General features: G+C 36.3%; 1 long non-coding RNA gene and 2 pseudogenes across 1 annotated transcript; all 3 read right to left on the reverse strand.

Moving 5' to 3' along the window:
• Positions 1-735: 735 nt before the first annotated feature.
• Positions 736-844, reverse strand: LOC122201530 (annotated as a pseudogene).
• A 148-nt stretch (positions 845-992) lies between these two features.
• Positions 993-1,090, reverse strand: LOC122201529 (annotated as a pseudogene).
• A 3,516-nt stretch (positions 1,091-4,606) lies between these two features.
• Positions 4,607-15,504, reverse strand: LOC122200630. The gene is made up of 3 exons (XR_006193875.1): positions 15,245-15,504; positions 14,504-14,584; positions 4,607-5,686 (listed from the first exon to the last, which is right to left on the reverse strand). It is a non-coding gene; the product is annotated as an uncharacterized LOC122200630 (long non-coding RNA).
• Between the last annotated feature and the right edge of the window lie 2,665 nt (positions 15,505-18,169).

An 18,169-nucleotide genomic window follows, 5' to 3' on the forward strand; every position in this document is an offset into this window, starting at 1 on the left:
CTTCAAAATTCAGAGTTAAATGATCTTTTTTTTAAGTGTCCCTATTTTAAGAGAGAGAGAGCACGCATGCAGGAGTGGGGGAGCAGCAGAGAGAGAGGGAGAGAGAGAACTCAAAGCAGAGTCCGTGCCATCAGTGCAGAGCCTGATGTGGGGCTCAATCCCACAAATTGTGAGATCATGACCTGAGCCAAAACCAAGAATCAGGCACTTAACCAACTGAACCACCCAGGAGCCTCCAGTTAAATGATCTTCAACTCGTAATTCCAAATCAATTCAGTTGTCAGTTAAAAAAATAATAATAATAAAATTTAAACAGACTCAGGTATTTTATATCTCATAGGTACTTATTTCAAAAAATTTTCTTGAATATATATTTGAACAAAATGGTAAATGCATCCATGATATAAAAAGATATTTAATACAAGGTCAGTAGGAACTAAAGTAGAAGACTAAATATTTAAAACCGGAGATGACAATGTGCAGGCAGGCCTAGAAAGCAATAGATCCAAACTAGACCAAAAAGTGAATTCGTAAAGTTTGTCTACAAGAAGAGAGGGTTTTTTTTTTTTTTTTAATTTTCCACAATTCATTTAATGGCAATTGATAATCATTAAATTAGCAGTGGTTATCTGAAAAAAATGTATTGCATTAACTGTGCTGTCATTTCTCAAGAATGATCAGATACCTAGAGTCACAGATATTTCCCACATAAGATGCATCATAAAAATAGACTTGGTTTATCACCAGCATTAAAAAATCAGACTAGGGAAAGAAGTAGGTCTGGGGACACATTCATGGTCTTTTTTTTTTTTTAATGTTTATTTATTTTTGAGAGAGAGACAGAGCGTGAGTGGGGGAGGGGCAGAGAGAGAGGGAGACATAGAATCTGAAACAGGCTCCAGGCTCTGTCAGCACAAAGCCCAATGTGGGGCACATGTGAGACTCATGGACCGTGAAATCATGACTTGAGCTGAAGTCGGATGCACAACTGACTGAGCCACCCAAGCGCCCCCACATTCATGGTCTTAATATAGTGAATATTTAGCCTGCCCTGATTATTACAAAATCAGAACAGCAAAAATATTTGCAGGAATAAAGTAGGTTTACTCAATAGATTAGGTGATTAGAAAAATAAAGATCTTCATTTGTCTCCTTTATCAACAAGAAACAAAGAGAACCCTGGAAACATTAAAATTCAAAAAAAAAACTAAAAAATAATAAAATTTTGTATCTAATATGAAATAAGCTGAAAGGTGGCATAATTTTGAGCAAATACTTAAGTATAAGAGAAGAGAATTCTCTTTAGCTAGGCATGTAGTAAACTCTTACCTGAATGCCAAGATTTCATGAAATGGAATTGAATTTCTTTTGTGAAATCACAGTATTGTTTATTTAGAGATATATTTTACCTTTTCATAATATTGTTTTCATTAGTTACTTATCTTTAGAATGGGTAGTAGGCTAAATATTCAAGACAGTTAACGTTAGTTACAGAACATGAATGTTGTAAATCATGGAAGCTTGAAAATGGCTACTTTGTGTCATAACTGATAAAAGTCAGACACAGGAGAAGCAGAAGGGAGAACCTATGTGTTAGTTGACTTCCTCTTCTTACATAGCAAGGAATTAGTAGACACTGTTTGAAAATTATGGGCTAAAAGGAGAGCTGTATATGGTTTTACAGTTAAGAAAATAACTCCAAGAAGGGCAAAAAATTGTAAAAGCAATAGGCCCCTGGGTGGCTCAGTCGGTTAAGTGTTCTACTTCAGCTTGGGTCATGATCTCATGGTTTGTGAGTTCTGACCCCGCATAGGGCTCTGTGCTGACAGCTCAGAGCCTGGAGCCTGCTTCGGATTCTAGGTATCCCTAGGTTTCTGCCCCTCCCCCATTCACACTCTGTCTCTCTTTCTCTCACTCAAAAACAAATAAACTTTAAAAAATTATACAAAAATGAGGCATGGAAAAGAGAGGAAAATAGAGGTCGTAGGTAATGTAACTGTGCTAAATTTCAGCTACAATGGAAAGATGCCTAGTGATAGCACCCAACTGACAAAATAATAGCGACACAAAAAGATAAAAGGTGTAATAATGTTTAAGTTTGTGGTTGTAAACATAACATTAATTTTTAAAAACTTATATCAGAAGTAGGGTAGTGTGCCCTGCTAGAAAGTGGGGTGGAGGGAAGAACAGAAAGCATTTTAATCTTACTTATACCCCTTTCTACTATTTGAAGTTGTAAATCAGGAACACATATTATTACTATAACAGCAAAATTAAAAGAGAAAAAATTATAAAATGTATGTGTACATATACACACATCTGTCTATGCATGTATGTACACATGTTCATAGATACATATACGTGAATGTATGTGCATATGTATATACACATTCATACTTCCAGATTTTTCTCCTTTGAGAGTGTTTGTAAAACTCCTATAGGTACCTATTGTCAGACATCTAATGCTGTCTTTAATTAAGATATGTATGCTTTCTGCTTATGCAATCCTGCATCATCAGTGCCCATACTTCTCCTTAAGGGTGAAGCAAATTCTAGGGATAATAAATATATATGGTACAATAATTTATAATCTCTATTAGAGACACAAAGTTAATCTCATTACTCTAAGGATGGATCATATATTCAGTTTCAAGAACTTTATTATTTTCTCATTGATCATTAGGGCTTAAAATACACAATTTCTCATGGAAAAAGCTGAACTGTCACCCATCCAGAGGATTTCTTGCGCACTGGTTGCTGTTCTAAAGAGTATTTAAATCACTCTGTAGAACACATTTTGAGGGTAATTACTTTAAGATGCTAAAATCCCACAGCACAGAAATTTGGCCAGATCATGATACAAACTTACAAAAACTGTGCGGCTTAGAGGAGGCCAAACTATTTGATCAGAATATTCCCTTGCCTCATCCAAACTATTCCAGGAGGTAACTTGGATAAAGCGTGTGTGTGTGTGTGTGTGTGTGTGTGTGTGTGTGTGTGTATCTTTTAATATGTAAATATATGCATACGTACATATAACATTTTCTTTATCCAGTCATCCACTGAAGGGCATTTAGGTTGTTTCCATATCTTAGCTATTTTGAGTAATGCTACATCAAACATGGGAATGCATATATCTCTTGAAGATGGTGATTTCAGCTCCTTTGGATATATACCCAGGAGTGGAGTGGGATTACTAGATCATAGGTAGTTCAATTTTTAATATTTTTGAGGAACTTTCATACTGTTTTCCGTAATGGCTGTACCAATTTATATCCCCCCCTTCCAATGGTATGTAAAATTTCCCTTTTCTCTTCATCCGCACCATCACTTGTTTTCTTGTCTTTTTGATAGTAGCCCTCTTTATAGGTGTGAGGCAATGTCTCATTGTGGTTTTCATTTGCATTTCCCTGATGATTAGTAATGTTGAATACCTTTTCATATACTTATTAGCCATCCATATATCTTCTTTGAAAAAATCTCTATTCAGGTCCTTTGCCCAGTTTTTTCAATTGGATTGTTTGTTTTTTGTTTTGTTTTATTTTGTTGCTGTTGAGTTGTATGAGTTCTCTATATATTTTGGATATTAACTCTTATCAGATATATGGTTTGTGAATATTTTTCCCCATTCTGTAATTTGCCTTTTCAATTTATTGTTTCCTTTGCTGTACAGAGTTCTTTAGTTTAATGTGGTCCCACTTGTTTATTTTCATTTTTGTAGCCTGTGCTTTTAGTGTGTTATCAAAGAAATAATACCTAGGACCAATGTCTAGGATATTTTTTCCTTCTAGAAGTTTTATAGTTTCAGGCCTTATGTTTAAGTCTTTGATCCATTTTGAGGGTTTTTTTTTTTTCTGAGTGGTATAAGACAGTGTTCAAGTTTCATTCTTTCACGTGTGTACATTCAGTTTTCCCAGCATGCTTTGGGAGATATTACGGTACCTTATTTCAAGATATAGTACAAAATTGTAGCAATCAGGAAAGTATGGCAGTGACATAAAAACAAGTACATAGACCCATGGAACAGACAGAAAGCCCAGAGATAAACCCAAGAAGATACAATCAACTAATTTTTGACAAGGGCTAAAGAACACACACTGGGGAAAGGACTGCTTCTTTAATAAATGGTAGTGGGGAATCTGGTAACACCTTCTTAATGAAACCTTTCTATATCATCACAATTCACATGTATTTATGCAATCAGTCATGAGTGCCATGAAAGAACATTGTTTACTCAGCACTAATTATTTGTCAGGGAGTAAGATACACATATAAATAAAAGCTACAGACCTTGTCCCATAGTCTAGTGACCAAAACAGACATGCAGGGCAGTCTACACATAACACAGTAGAGAAAATAAAGTGCTCTTGATGGAGGGAAGTATAGAATGCTTTAGGAACACAGATATTCAACCCAGTCTAGTGAGAAAGGAGAAATGTACTAGTCAGGATTCTAGGAGGAATATCTGAATTCAGTTGTAAAAGACGAGTGAGAGTCAGTCAGGCAAAGAAGAGTGCAGTTTTCTAGGCAAAGGACACCAATAAAACGTATTCACTGTACTACTGATTTGCATGGTTTTTTAATTTGTGTTTCTTAAGATTCCTTGGCCACTTGTAGAGAATGGGTGAGCAAGTCAAAGCTGAAAGCAGAGAACCACATGGAGGCTTTTTGCAGTAATCTGTGTGAGAAGATTATGGCTTGGACCATGGTTGCAGAAGAAATAAAAAGACTAGGAGGGATTTGTGATATATTTTGGAAGAAGAAATAGCATAAATAGGTGATGGTTGTTTGCTGGGAAGTGAAGGAAAAATAGGAACAAAAAATCATTCCCATCAACCAGATTAACAGTGTTTTTTGTTTTTTTTTTGTTTTAACTGAGAAAGGGCAGTTTACTGAACAACGTGTTTGGCAGGAGAGAGATAATTAATAATGTGGTATTTTCATATATTTCGTATCTCTAATAAGTAAAACAGAACCCTTAAGAGTCCTAAATATGGCATGTTGTTAAAACAGTAACTCTTTTAGGGTTTAGGGAATAGTACTAAAGAAATTAACTTCATTTAGGTTATGTAACTTAGTATCAGTTATATAGTTAAGTATAGAGGGAATTCATGGTCATAAATAAATCAGGAGTACAGGGACAATTTCAACCAGGGTACATGGTTTTGCCTGAAACAGCCTTTGTTCTGCTGGAATGGTGGAGGCAGAAGTTGAGAGAGGGCAATGAGGGTATCCATGCCTCTGCTTCCTGGAAGTGCCATAAGCCTGCTTGAAACTCCTTGAATGGCTTTCTTTGCTCTTAGTAGAAGCTGCAAACTTCTCTCAGACCTCACACAACACCCCAGCCATATTGATCCTTTTTCTGTTTCTTGAATAAGCCCCTCTTCATGACTCTGCAATTGCTATTTCCCCTGCTGTGAGCGCTCCTCATCCAGCTCTTTGCTGGTTTGGCTCAGTCCCATCTTGTAGGTTTCAACACAAATGCTCACTCTTCAGATCAGGTTTCCTTTAGCATTCTAGCCAACCTCGACAAGTTGTTTCTGTGTATCGTGGTGCTATCACAGTCTACGTGTTCATTTTTCATTGTTCCCAGAATGTAAGCTCCATGAAGGCAAGCTTTGGCTATCTTCTTCACTGTAGTTCGAGACCAGGCAGAAAAGGTGATGAATAAGCTTTTATTATGTGTCTGAAAGATAAAGATTAAATATTACAAAGCAAATCAGAGGTACACTTAATATATCCTTTGATGATTTCTTCTGCTTAGAAAGCTCTTTCCATTCTTCTTTGCACGATTAACCCACATTGTTCCTCACAAATGAATTCAGATATTACTTCTAAAAATCTCTAGTTACTTTTTCTCCCCTCTTGTTAGACCAGGTTACATGCCCCTTTGTGTTCCTGGAGCATTCCATGTTCTATCAGAACCCCTTGATTTATTTTATTGTGTTATACACTCTGGATTTGTCAGGATTAAATAATTTCCATAGGTATATAAACACGCTGTGATATATATCATCTTAAAATCATTTTAATTCCCTCCTTTACTACCACATTCATTTCCAGTGGTTACCCTATTGTATGCTTTCCTTTATAATAGAGTTTATTTTTTTTAACGTTTTTACTTATTTTTGAGAGAGAGAGAGAGAGCACAATCAGGGGAGGGGCAGAGAGAGAGGGAGACCGTTTCAGAAGCAGGCTCCAGGCTCTGAGCAGTCAGCACAGAGCCCAACATGGGTCTCAAACTCTCGAACTCATGATTGCAAGATCATCACCTGAGCCAAAGTCAGACGCTTAACTGACTAAGCCACCCCGGTGCCCCTATTTTTTTAAATTTTTTAATGTTTATTTATTTTTGAGAGAGAGAGAAAGTGTGAGCAGGGAAGGGGCAAAGAGAAAGGGAGACAGAGGATCTGAAGCAGGCTCTGCACAGATAGGAGAGAGCCTGATGTGAGGCTGGAATTCACAAGCCGTGAGACCATGACCTGAACTGAAGTCAGATGCTCAACCAACTGTGTAACCTAAGAGGTTTTTATAAAGTTTATTTATTTATTTTGTGATGGGGTGGGGGTGTGAGCAGGGGAGGGGCAGAGAGAGATGGAGAGAGAATCCCAAGCAGGCTCCACACTGTCGGTACAGAGCCCAATGTGGCACTCCATCTCAGGAACCATGAGATTATGACCTGAGCCAAAATCAGTAGTCAGTTGTTTAACCAACTGAGCCACCCAGGCACCCCTACAATAGAGGTTTTTTTTTTTTTTTTATTTTTTTTAACGTTTATTTATTTTTGAGACAGAGAGAGACAGAGCATGAATGGGGGAGGGTCAGAGAGAGAGGGAGACACAGAATCTGAAGCAGGCTCCAGGCTCTGAACTGTCAGCACAGAGCCCGACGTGGGGCTCGAACTCACGGACTGGAAGATCATGACCTGAGCCGAAGTTGGCCGCTTAACCGACTGAGCCACCCAGGCGCCCCTAGAGTTTTTTTTAAAGGGTTGCCTGTACTTCCAGTCTGCTTTCTCTCTTCCTATTTACTCTTACCTCTATATCAATCCAGGTTTTTCTAAAAAAAAAAAAAAAAAAATTAAACAAACATAACTCCCCAGACACTGCTCTTGTCAAGGTCACTAATGACCCCCACATTTCTAATCCTGGAATCAATTTTCAGACTTCACCTCTATCAATATATCGGTAGTATTTTCAACCAGGGATTACCTCATTCCTAAAACACTTGGTTCATGGCCTTCAAACCACACTACTCATTGATTCTCCTACTTCATAAATGCCAGTTTCTTCTTGTGCTTCTAAAGTCTAAATGCTGAAGACCCTTATTCACTCCTTAATGAGTGAATTATTCCCAAATTCATACCTTTAATCCTAGTCTCTAATGCCATTAATTTTCTTTTTTTTTTTTTTTTTAATTTTTTTTTTAACGTTTATTTATTTTTGAGACAGAGAGAGACAGAGCATGAACGGGGGAGGGGCAGAGAGAGAGGGAGACATAGAATCGGAAGCAGGCTCCAGGCTCTGAGCCATCGGCCCAGAGCCCGACGCGGGGCTCGAACTCACGGAGTGTGAGATCGTGACCTGAGCTGAAGTCGGACGCTTAACCGACTGAGCCACCCAGGCGCCCCATCTAATGCCATTAATTTTCTAATTAATGTTACTAGTCCTTAATTTTCACTTAACTTGCCCCAAAGTAAAGTTTTTTTTTTTTTTGCTCCTACAAACCTGCTTCATCTCCCATCTTCTTTATCTGAATAAATAGAATCCCCATTCTTCTAGTTGTTCAGTCCAAAGTCATTGGAGTTATATTAAATTGCTCTCTTTTTCTCACCACAGCATTCAATCCATCAACCAACCCCTTAGATTATATCTATAATGAGACTACTTTTATCCACTCCATCAGTGCCATCCGAGATGATGCAAACTTCATCAATAGCCTGGAGCACTGCACTGCAATAACCCCCTAAATTATACTGTCAGCTTCTTTGCCTGTTTGGAGTCCACTTTCGACTCAGCAAGCACAATGAAATAATCCTCATAAAGAGAATCCTCCACTCAAAAGCCTGTAAAACATTTGATATCTCTCATAAAACATCCCCTGATTAAAAAAAAATATATATATGTTCTAGAGCCAGACGTGTAGGTCTAAATCATGGCTGTACCATTGTCTTCCCCTACAATTTTGGTTATTTAATTCTTCGTTGTCTCAAATTCCCATGTATAAAATGTTAATGCATCAAATTTGTAACGTTACTGAGAGGGTTAATTGACTTAAAACCAGCAAACCTCTTAGGATGGTGTCTGGCACGAAGTGCTATATAATGTTAATTGTTTCTCATTGTTGTCTGCTGACCCTACCTGGTGTAGTCCCCAGTCACCATCTGATCTTCTCTCATTCTCTCTCTTGTTCATTTGCTCCAGTCTTGATGATCACTTGCCATTTAACTGGCATGCCAGGAAAATCCACTTGCAAATCTCTCTACCTATAAGATCTTTCACTCATACATTTACATGGCCAACTATTGTAAATTCCTTGGCTTTCAGCTCAAATATTTTATGAAAGGCTCCTTTGTTAATCCTCTTACACAAAACAGCGTACCTGGTCACATTCCATCTTCATGTGCCATTTTTTATATTGTATATTTTCAAAAAAGCATGTTTTCCACTGTTTGTCTGGACATTATCTATCTGTGTTAGAGTTAACCTCCATGAAGACAGAAACTTTGTTCAGTGCTCTATGCCACAAGCCTTGAGATATGTGTGGCACATAGGAAGGGAACAACAAATATTTGTTAAACTTGTCCTTCAATAATCATAAGCATTTATAATTCACAGTGAGGTGTCCAGGTGACAATTAACATGTAAAAAGTCACCTTATTAGCAGGTTATAATAACAAAGCCTAAACACAATTAATCAACATTTATTGATTCTTTTTTAGATTTCACAAAATAACTAATTTGGCCATAAATTGATGAATTAGGTACTTTTCTTTCAAGAACTTAATTTCCTGGATCCTTATTGTGATTAACATTTATTCAGGTCTGAGTCCTACAATAAGTATAATTATAGCAATTTTGAGAAAATCACAACTGTAATGGCCATATGTCCATAAGTAAGTTATTACTTAAAATATAAATTACATTTAGCAGACTCCACATAAGAAGGTAGAAGTGTGGTTCTAAAGTACACCTTCCCTGCCACCTAGAAAAAGTCATTAACTAGAATATCGCTGTTACCAGGCCACATCATTCTCCTTTTTAGTTGTGTTTTTTTTTTGTTTTTTGTTTTTGTAGAGAAGACCTAGAATATGTTGAGTATTGTAGCTCTTTAGAAAGAACACTTACCACTAAGAATCTTAGGAGACTTTTTTAAATCACAAACCTACTATCCCATTGCAATCGGGAAGTGTCCCAATACAAACTTCATGCAGAAACGAAAAGAACATTTTTGACAAGGCAGTTTTAGTTCCGTAATGCCCCAGCACCTCTTCCATACTTGTCTTGCAAGTATGTCTTGCCCTCTTCCTCCCATCATGTGGACAGAATGGGGTTTTATTTATTTATTTTGAGACAGGTGTGTACATGAGCAGGTGAGGAGCAGAGAGAAAGGGAGAGAATTCCAAGCAGGCTCCACACTGTCAGCGCTGAGCCTGACATGGGGCTCGAACTCACAAGCTAGGAGATTGGGACTTGAGCTGAGATCAAAAGTTGGATGCTTAATCGAATGAGCCACCCAGGTGCCCCAGAAGTGGACAGAACTCCAAAGAAATCTTGTTAAGAAACTTGTTATCTCAGGATAAACTGAACAATCAATACAATTAACATTGTGCTTGAAGCTTCCAAGTTATGCAAATTTTTCTTTTCAGCACTCCTCATTCAGCACTTCTCATTCCTATCAGATCCTGTGTGACATGTCACTACAGGACTCTAAAGGCAACAGGAAAAACAAAGTGAAAGCTAAGGAAGCATTATTAGTGGAGGCTCAGTTCAGAAAATATGCATCGTTTAAGCAGCATGGACTTTAACACAAAAGAATAGTGCTTATACATGCTTTGGAAGGACTAGCAGAGAAACTTCAAAGCTAAAGACTCTGGCAAGTACACAGAACACTATAGAACTTGTGGTCCAGTGAAGGTACTACTTCTGACACAATCAGTACCATGGACGATCAGGACGCCACCACTGCACATATTAAGGTTAAGAATAAACCATAGTAGATGAGATCGGGCTCATTAGAGACAGAATCCAAACTAATGTGCTGTTAAATATGTGACAACCAGCTGGGGTTGTTTCCAGTCTCCTCCTGGTTTAAAGTATTTGCCAGTAACTGTGGTAGATCGTCCCACCATGGCCTATTATAAGCACTGAGGTGCAATTACTAAATGTGAAGTTGTGAAGAGATGAGCAATAGTAACACACCATTATTTAGTCTTTCCACAATAGACACAAGAATGGTTAATAAGTTCAAGAGCATAGAATAGAGTAAGATAAGATGCAATAATTAGGAAGTGATGAGTTTTAAGTATGTATTACCCTGATTTTTAATATAATGTATTTAATTGTAAATTTATATATATATATATATATATATATATATATATATATATATATATATTTTATTTTGTTAAGTTTATTTATCTATTTTTGAGAGAGAGAGAAAGAGAGAGAGAGAATCCCAAGCTGGCTCCATGCTGTCAGCACAGAGACTGATGCGGGGCTTGAACCCACAATCCATGAGATCATGACCTGAGCTGAAACCAAAAGTCAGACACTTAACTGACTGAACCACCCAGGTGCCCCGTAAATGCATATAATTTAAATTTTAATAATTATAGTGTTTAAAAACCAGCTTGTACAGAACAGGGACTAGTTTGGGTATGTGTTTGGGGCAAAAATGGGTAGGAGAAAAAAATACCTTCCCTGATAGAGATTACAGTGTAGTAGAGGCACTAAAACACAATTGTGGAAAGGAAGGAAGGAAGGAAACAAGGAAGGAAGGAAGGAAAACAGATATCTGTAAGAACAAAGCATAATTTGAAATTGTAAAACAAGCACAGCTGAATCAAGGAAAAATCAGACCACGGATCATCCACGTTTCAGTTTGCAAATGAAGAAAGCCCTCAAGGAAGATATGGTTTTCGATGTGGACCTTAAAGGATTAGTAAGAATTTGAGAGTTGGAAGAGTATGAGCCATGATTCATGATTTAAAACCACATAAACTGACCATGTAGCTTTAAGCAAAAAAGTAAATATATTACAAAGTTATTGGGAACTGAGGTATTCAATAGTTGGCTGACCCAGCTCAGAAAACAGGGAAGAAAAAAGGCAGTTTAGAAAACTGGCAAGACCCTTGCTAGGCAGCAAGAAAAATCTAGCCAGAAACCATCTGCTGTATCATTAATCCATCACCATATAAAAAACCACAACAACAAAAATATGACTTATAAATGCTTTTTAATACTTATATCACTCACCAGAGTCAATATCCTAGGCAGGAATAATCTAGAAGCATCCATTCAGTTAGTCTATGTCATGGACTAGCAGCCTGAACTCAGAAATTCAGAAGTGAAGGCGAAAAAGCAGAAAACTGCTTTGTAATATCATAAGTAAGAGAGTGAATATTGCCTCTAGTGCTTTTGGATACCAAATTTTAGTGATTTGTATTATGGAATATTGTGCTATGTACATGCACTAAATTTTTTTTTTCAGTTTAAGCTGACTTTTCAGTATTTTTTAAAACGTAAACCTTGAATAATTTACATTTTGGATCCTAACCAGAGAGCTATACATGGCATTGATATCTTGAATAAAAAAATACTCATTTTAAAGGCATCCTTCATTGCCTCCATAATGCTCAGCAGAAACAGAAAATTGCTATTGACAGTGTATAGTTTCTCTAGAAGAATGATGCTTAATCCAAATTCAAAGATTTTCTGAACAAGTAGAATATAAAAGTAAAATACTGAAAATTATACCCATACCTCTGTGCTGTAGTCTCCAGGTTTCCATGATTAAACTGAAGGACAAAGGTGAACTGGAAATATTATCTCTGAAGTGAACTATAGCTCACTATCCATAAGAAAATGGTTTTTCAAAAATGATGCCCTTAAAGTTCTCCAACAACAGTTTATTTTCTTGTTAAATAAAGTCTAGAGTTAGCTAACAACTATCTCTTCACCATTTTCTTGACTAGAGTAGAATCAGAAAGCCTGTTGACCAACTGAAAATTAGTATGCAGAGACATTATACAGATGCAACAATGATCGAACACTGACACACTTTGCTGTTTGTACCTTTTTAAAATGCTCAAATCATGTAATTTCAAATGATATTCTTTATTCAGAGGTTAAACTCTTCAATTGATTTATGTTTTCCATGTATACAGTTTTATTATAAAGATATTGGTCAGAATATATAACTTTTGTTAACTTAATTTTGATTGTTTTATAAAATGTTACTATTTTCATTTTTAATATTTATGAAATTTTTAGTTTATTGATTTAAAATTCTGAGCCCTTTTTAAAATAATGATTCTTAGGGCACCTGGGTGGCTCAGTCGATTAACTGTCAGACTCTTAATTTTGTCTCAAGGTCATGAGATCAAGCCCCATGTCTGGCACCACACTGAGCATGGAGCCTGCTTACAATTCTCTCTCTCTCCCTCTACCGCTTATTCTCTCATTCATTCATTCTCTCTCTCTTTCTTTCTCTCTCCCTCCCTTTCTCTCTCAAAATAATAAAATAAATAAAATAATAAAATAAAATAAAATTTATTGCACATAAATACCCAAATACTACTAATTTCATTTCACTGTAGTATTGTCAACAACCATGTTATAATGGCACTTCCCACAATGGAAGAATTTCCCCAAATAAAAATGGCTGTGTGAAGTAGAATAGGAGAAAAATTACCTGAGAAATAACAAATGTAGGATCAGAGGTAGAGAAACATACTGGGGAATGGTGAATTATTTAGCAGGAAGTTCAGTTGTAGAAGGCTTACTGCCTTATATTCTTTGCACATCTATATTTTAGTCATGCAAAGCCATATTCTGGAAAAATCTGAAGTGCATTATAGACAATTTTTTTTTACTGGAATTCAGATGACTTATTGATTTTTAAAAAAGCTTAGGAATGGGGCAGATGTCATTTCTGAATACTGTAGCTGACTAGATCATATGTTTTCATCTTTATAGAAAGTAAGTGTACAGACACAACATGGACCATCCAACCAACCATATGTACAGACTAATTGCATCAGAGTCCAGCTGAGTCAGCAGTTTATGATCTTTATCATGAAATGTTTAATTATGCTGAAACCGTTCCAGGAAAGTGAAAGTTATCAGAGGATCGTACAAGGTAAAAGAGTATGCTTCAAATACAAAACAAAACAAGTGATTAAATGTATTAATTCTTCAGGCAAGTGGTAGGAAATGATTTTAATGACCACTCAGGAATGAATAAGAAAATATTTTTTAACATGATCTCATACCAAACCATTGGTTTTCCATAAGAAGGCTAACTAGTAATCCAAAATAATAAAATCTTAATAACAATAATAACACTCAAAACTTTGCTATTCGCTGAATAGTAGTTCTATTATTGTCTCAATTTAGCATTACAATATGCAGTCTGCTAGCAACACATAAAAGCCATTGTCAGTAGATGAAATATACAATCACTTTGTGGAGGAAAACTGTCAGGTAAAGATTCTACTCAGTTTTACAGATCTTAATGTGCATATAGTAATTCCTTCATGGAGGCTGTTTAACAGTCAATTGCAACAGCATAAAGTCATTTTTCTCAAGCAATCAAGCAGATTCAGCTAAATGAGACAGAGGATGTTTTTCAATTCTGAATTTGAGCTGGAGAAGAATTAGTAATCTTACTTCACATAAAATTACCAACTTTTAAGACCATTTATAGCTAAAACCTTGGTTTTAAATCCAAATGAAGAGCCATGGATCCTTGATACCATACTTTCTATACCTTGATGCAATACTTGAAGTTTCCTGAATGAGAGAAGAGAAAATGGTCCAGTGATATTTGAAACTACTTAGAGGATTCCTATTCAGTAGGGAGTGGCAACAGCTGAAGACTGACAGTGCTAGAGCAGCATCATCTGATTTGAGACAGAATTATTCCATTTGAAGAGCAAAACTAGGAATAAGTGATACTTGACTGACACATTAGAACCTTATATCTTTTTAAAAAAACCACTTCAGTAACTTTGCAACATCTAACCATACTTGCTGCCAACATTCTCCATCAGCAAAATAGCACCTCATTTACATAATAAGAATGCCATCAAGAAATGTATGAAACATTACCTTAAAAGACAGGTGACTTGGAATCAGGTTCCCCTTTTAGTACCTACAGTTATGTGACCAAATCTCACCAAATATTTGCAAGCCTTAGGGGCTACATATACAGACTAGAAGCAATAATACTCCTGTCCCTGAATATAGATTGGACTGGAAATAATAATAACTTCTGGTACCTGAATATAAATGGAACTGGATGGTCTCTTGGGGTTCCTTCACTGATGAGATTCTTGATTCTGTGATTCAGTATGTTCATGCTCCCATAGAAATGAAAGAAAATTAAATTATTTTTCACCCTCTTACCTGCGACACCAATGAATTAAATACTATCATTTTAATTATAATAAAACGACCATTTTGAGCATTCACAATATGCCAAGCGCTGTGTTAAGCAGCATCAATTAATTTGATCCTCGGTACATTGCTGAGAGATTGCTGTTAATTTCCCCATTTCACAGATGACGAACTAAACATTAAAAGGATTCAGAAATGTGTCGGAGGATACATATGTTCTGAGTAATAAACTGATTTAAACCTGGGTGTCTCAGGTGCCAAAGTGCTACCTTTCCTCTTTGTGGTGGTTTCTCGTGCTTATTACCACAGAAAGACTTGAGCTGCTGCAACAGGCAATATACATTTTTGCTTCAATGAGTTAGGAGGATTCCACTTTTGCCCTCATCTTACAAACGATTTTCTGCTTAGAAAAATTGCAACAGCCTGGTGTGGTACTTTTACCTTTTCCAAAACAATGTCACATGTATATTATTATCCTGGAAACTATTTTTTTTGCCAGATATCACGACTGTCCCATTTGTCGTAAAAAAATTACAAGTACAATAAAGAAAAGATAAATGACTTTTCCAGAGTCAGGGAGTATTGATGGTGTGGTAGAATGAGATTTGCACAGTGCCAGTTACCTTCCAGGTCTCTTCCCAGTGCTTGCTTCATAAATTTTTACTCCCTGGTCTTCTGCAGATTTTGACCTTTGTCGAGTTCCGCACTCAGCAGTAACAGCAACAGCAAGCCCTGAAGTGGTAATGTGTGGCACATAGGCTCCGCAAAAACCATTTTCCAGTGAGTCATACTAGCCAGTGAAGATCCATCCAGATTTGTGACAGACATCCAGAAGAAAAGTAGGTGGAGTTGAATATCATGTAGAAGCTGGGAGTGAAAAAGCATCTGGGAAACATTTTTATATGTATTTGGTAACTATTTCTAAGCAAGAATCGAAGACATTTTGTCAAGTTGAAGATTAATAGTATCTAAAATGAAAACAAAAATAAAAAGATGGGCAAGCAACCTGTTCAAAGAGATGTTGCAGACAAGAAGACAGTGCCTGGGTAATGGCAACAGCTGAGTCTCCACGAGGCTGCTGCTGATGTTACATGTCGTGAGGGTACCGATGTCTAGTGGCCACCTATGCAGAGGCAGCATAGCCTGGAGAGAGGAAATCCATTGCACTCACTACCTACGTAACTTGCTCAGCATTCGATCTTCTTCTTACCCCTTCAAATAATTCATCTAACCTGTAATTTTCTCTGGTTTCAAAAATTGGGTTAAAATATGGTGTGATGGCCAAGATGATCACTACTGTCATGTTTAAGAACATTAAGGCCTCATAAAATCTAATGAATTATGATCATTAAGAAATCTAAGAGTTAATGATAATGCCAACTAACATCTATGGAGACCTACTATTTGCCAGGGATCATACTTAATGTCTTAGGCGACTAGTGCATGAAAACAGTATTTTGTAGGGAAGGAAAATGAGTTATACAGACCTTAAGTCTTTGCCTACAGTCACACAGATGATAATGAGAAGAACCAGCATATGAACTATAAGCTGGGCTCTAGACTCTGAACTCCACTACTGCACTAAAAGCAGCTTCTTCTCACAGAGCATTTCCTATGTGTCAAGAACTAGGCCAACCACATTATTGTATCTCATCCTTGTATTTATTATTATTCCCATTTTCCCAATGAGGAAACAGAGACTTAGAGAAATGATCTGAATTATTCATTTAATCATTCACATTCATTCATTCATTTCACAGTTGGTTCATAGTGAAACCCAGATAAAATCTATTTTTGTTTTGCTTTTGTTTGCTTGTCCATTGCCATATCCATCTAAGCACGTTGCACTTTGCCATGTTGCCTCTTGTTGGAGAGCAGCACTACAAAGTAACAGAGAAGAAAAGATCTATTCTTGCCCCTTCTTTGTTCACCTAGAAACTGAGGCTCAAAATGAATAGGGACTAACTCAAGATCATACAACTATTCACTGCAAAGCAGTGACAAAATCTTTCAATTTATCCAGACATCAACCAAGTAGATGATCCTTCCTTTCTTATTCTTTCTGACCTTTTCTCATTAGGTTGTATCTATTATGAGGCATTCAACTTAGAATTCTATGGTATTACTTATGGTTATTGTCATTATTTTGTGTTTAAAGAGAAAATTTCTCTCTGAGGAGCAAGTTTCACCTATATTATTTTTTAATCACCTGAAAAAAAAAATCCATGAAGGGAAGGCAGTGTTCATTTTCTTCTCATATCTGGGTTCTGAGTCTACATCGAATTTTAAAAGATAGACTCTGTCAACTTAATTACTCATCTAATCAAACCAATAGCTTGTTGAAAAATGTTTGGACAGATTTATGTATAATGAGGTTCATCCCAAAGATTGAATGCCCCAGCAAGGTTTGTTTCATATGAGAATTTCTAATATTTGTAGGGCATATTTGGGCATATTCATAGCATCTTCAGTTGAAAGCACTGGAAAGTAAAAATCTATCCCTCAAGTATACTCTTACTTTCATAGAGTAGTTTTGTTTGCAAACCACAGGACAATTTTGTGGCAGAGTCAAATTATTTGTTTTTAATATTCGTCTTTTGTCAGTAAGGACTCAAACCTGCACAAGGTTGGATAGCAGGTAGGAGTTTTTGACCCAAAGGATGTTGTGGAGATGGTTAATAGCAAATAGCAATAATAACAAAGTGTTTCTAGAATAAGGAAGAAAGATAGCCAAAAAATATACTGCCTAATTTATACAATAAAAAGAGATCAAAGATGGATAATATGGAGACTAAGGATAGCTACCTCAATAACCATGTCTTGCAGTTTCCTGATGTGAGTCAGTTCATAGACTTGGAACACACCGACTAAACAAGAGGCTAGCTATCCAGAAGGAATCACCACCATGCAATTATATCCAGTAATGTTTCCCCCATATCTCCCCAAAAAGGATATTTAGCCATTTAGTCAGATATTCATACTATGTGAAAAGATGAACCCTCCAACAGTCCCATGACTATTAGACATAGGGAATCAGAAACCATAAGCACCATCACAGCTTGTGGTAGAGATCAAATCAAGATGTGGATAGATAATGAAAAATTTACATGATTGTATCTACTGCTTTGTCCCCCCTTTATTTAAATTAGAAAGTACATAGAAAGTTTAGCTCTCCTGTGTCAAGTTTATCATAATTTTCAGTTCTAGAAACCATATAAACCATAAAGAGTTGTCTAGGGGGCAAATATAATTACTTAGGTTAGAATTTTTTAATAAATGTTTTCTGCAATACTACCATGAACTATTCTTTTTAATATAGAAATACAATTTTATTTTTGAATTTTGATATTATATATAGTGATCTTATTAAATTCACTTATTCTAAAACTGCTTATTAGTTATTTTGGATTTTCTAGGTAAATGATCACATCATCTGTAAATAGACTTTTATTTATTTTTTTAAAATTATTTTTAATGTTTATTCTTTGAGAGACAGAGACACAGAGTGTGAGCAGTGTGGGAGACTGGAGAGAGGGAGACACAGAATC

This window comes from Panthera leo, chromosome D1 (assembly GCF_018350215.1).
Source record: "Panthera leo isolate Ple1 chromosome D1, P.leo_Ple1_pat1.1, whole genome shotgun sequence".
NCBI lineage: Eukaryota > Metazoa > Chordata > Mammalia > Carnivora > Felidae > Panthera > Panthera leo.